The sequence below is a fragment of the Propithecus coquereli genome, unplaced genomic scaffold (assembly GCF_000956105.1).
Source record: "Propithecus coquereli isolate 6110/MARCELLA unplaced genomic scaffold, Pcoq_1.0 Scaffold21, whole genome shotgun sequence".
NCBI lineage: Eukaryota > Metazoa > Chordata > Mammalia > Primates > Indriidae > Propithecus > Propithecus coquereli.
Window position 1 is genome coordinate 4,534,772 of NW_012146078.1, and position 3,004 is coordinate 4,537,775.

The window sequence follows — 3,004 nt, forward strand, 5'->3', positions numbered from 1 at the left end:
ATATAAAAATTAAATAATTTCTGGAATTAGATGGACTTGTATAACATAGTTCCTTGGGGTCGTCATTTGGAAAGGAAGGATGGAAGGAAAGGAGGACAAGGGAGGGTGCGGATGGTAGGTGAATGTGCCTGCCCTCCCTGGAGTACTGTCTTCCCTCAGTTGTAAGTCTCCAGGACTAGCAGTGTGATAAGCTGTAAACCCACTGTAGAAAAACTTCCCTCTGCATCACAAAAATGACAAAATCCAACACATAGAAAAGAGCAGTTGAGAAGGTTGTTTAATGATTTATCTTCATGTGTACAACGAGAAATTATATTGAGATAGGGACTTTTATTGTGCGAGCATCTTATCAAAGGGAAGTCCCTTCAGAAAGTAATTGATTTTCTCTAGTTCAGGGAAAGAAGCTGTTCCCAGCATGAGCCCAGATCCTTCACCTTTGAGCAGATCATTATGGCCCTTATTAATTATGCCTATCTAGATTGGCAAACTCACCCTAGAGTGAGTGTGTAAAAAGGTCTTTTGTTTGCCTTAGCAAAACAATCTGTAATCATGGTATACAGAGCCCTGAGGATAAGGCCATTCAATTTGTATGAAGAACCTGGGAATGGATCCTCAGAGACAGAAGGGAAAATACTGCTCAAACTTACCTTCCCCATCATCCACAACACACACACACACGCACACACAGACACACAGACACAGGAACATTTCAGGAAGGCCGGGGGAGATTAGACTTGTGGTCTGGAACCAGCACCACGTCAGAACAAGAGAAAGGAATGGGGGAGGGGTTTGTCCAGACTTAACCCTTCTGGAGTCAGCTTGTATCCTAGAAGTAGCAGGGGCTGGAATCAAAAGTCTTCATTGCTAGTAGTTACAAAAATGTGGCTAATGACTGAGGGTCTGGAGCCAGCTTGACAGAGCATAACTCACACACATTAGCTTATTTTACAACTGCTCTTGCCTGACAATGGACTCCCCCTGCCTCTCTGAGGCAGCCTCACATCACACAGGTTTAGGCCGTACAAAAACAAAAGCTTGGATTCCAGGAGGCTTCCGGAGGGAAAAAAATAACCAGCATGAGAGCTTTCTTCACTGAGAGTAAATACAGGGAGCACACGAGTCCACTCTCAATGGTGCTAGGAGGGGACAGCATCTCACCCTCACATCTCTGTACACAGGGACAGGTTGTAGTGAAGAATGTGATACTGTCATACCAAGTTTAGACAATTTGGTGTAATAATTAGACAAATAACAATATCCATTTGTCTGGATATAACTTCTATAACTAGTTACAATCCATGACTGGGAAGAGCCGAATTGTAATGGGGGACAACACAGAGATTGAATTGAAAGCCACCAAGACTCTGGCATTTCCGCCAGCTTTGCTTCCTTTGTGTGATGGCTGCAGTCTTATTTGTGGCAGTTTTTAGATCCCATTGTCCAAGCTTCATCACACAGGGAAACTGTGCTTTGTTCTCCCATCTTGAAAATTAAGAAACAAAATAAAACCCAGCGAAGTCTTAAAGAAGTGTTCTCTTTGCTCTTGCTTAATTTGTCTTAAGACCAAGGTTTCTCACCTCATCACTATTGGGTACTACTGACGTTCTAGGCCACATAATTGTGTGTAGTGGGTGGTTGTGTCCCGTGCATTGTAGGAGGTATAGCAGCATCCCTGGCCTCTACTCACTAGATGCTGCTAGCACCACCCCAAATTGCATAACTGAAACTGTCTGTAGAAATTGCAAAATGTCCCCTGGTAGACAGAATTTTCCCCAATTGAAAACCATTGCCTTAGACTTATCACTGTGGTCACAAACATAGGATCATATTATATCAGGCCAGAGTGGTGAGGAGGGATTGGGAATAAAGATCAAATCCTCAATTTATTGTGCACTAGGCAGCCACCCCAATTTGAGTCTTCTGTGTATTCCAAACCTTCCAGCCTGCTTTTATCATGTACGGATGTCTCTAAACTCCTGCACTAAAAATTTCCTAGTCTTTGTTGTTACACAGTTATTTCATAAAGGCTATTAAGAAGATTTGGATGGAATGAGGAATAAGGATTAGGACTGAGCTCCCATTTTCATAATATTTGCCCAAATTGAAACATGCGTGTTCAAGCAATTTATCTAAAATGTAACATAAGAAAAATCATTGGCCATAATTGAATTTATGTGTTAACATTTTCTTTTGATAATGGGAAAATAAATTATTCATTGTTATTCAATTTTCATTATAACAAGGAAAATCAATTTTTTATTGGTTAAAAAGGGGGGTATAATAAAGACTACTACTTATACTTGTGAAAATTAAGTAAAATAATTTTGTAATGTATCACAGAATAAACATCCATATGGTTAGCCATAGCCAAACAAGCTTATATGTTCTTTATATTTTATTTTCCATATTAGGGTCTGTTTATTAAGTAGGTTTGCAAGATCCTATTTGATTCCTTATTCACAGATTTTGCAATTCAATCTTAGAAGTCCATAGCATATCATTGCACTGCATGTATACATTAGGCCTAGTGTATATGGACATAAGAAGGAATAGAAAAAGATACGCACTGGAATTCTGGCTCACTGACTTTGTAGAATCAAAGAAAAAACCTGACTGGCCAAGAAGGCCTCAGATTATGAGCAGAGCATGTGTTTTGTCCTTGAAATTGCTACTATTCTTTTGATTTATAAGCAGTCCAAGGAGGAATCCTATAAATTAAAACATATACTCCTGCATCTTAATTTTCATACAGACCCCAGTGGTGGATTTACAGTCATTCAGGACCTACTCCATCATAATTAAATTGTACTTGTCAGCTTTTTATTGCTATTCTTGAAGATAAATCCTTATCTCAGAGGTTCCCACAGTGATTATCATCATGGCCTCTTGCTTTTATCATGAGTAGGGGATTTTGACAGAGCCATTACTCCTACAGACCCTGCATGCTTTGCCTTCATCACAGGACACCGTTATTTATTTATCTAAAAATATTCCGATTGCTTTT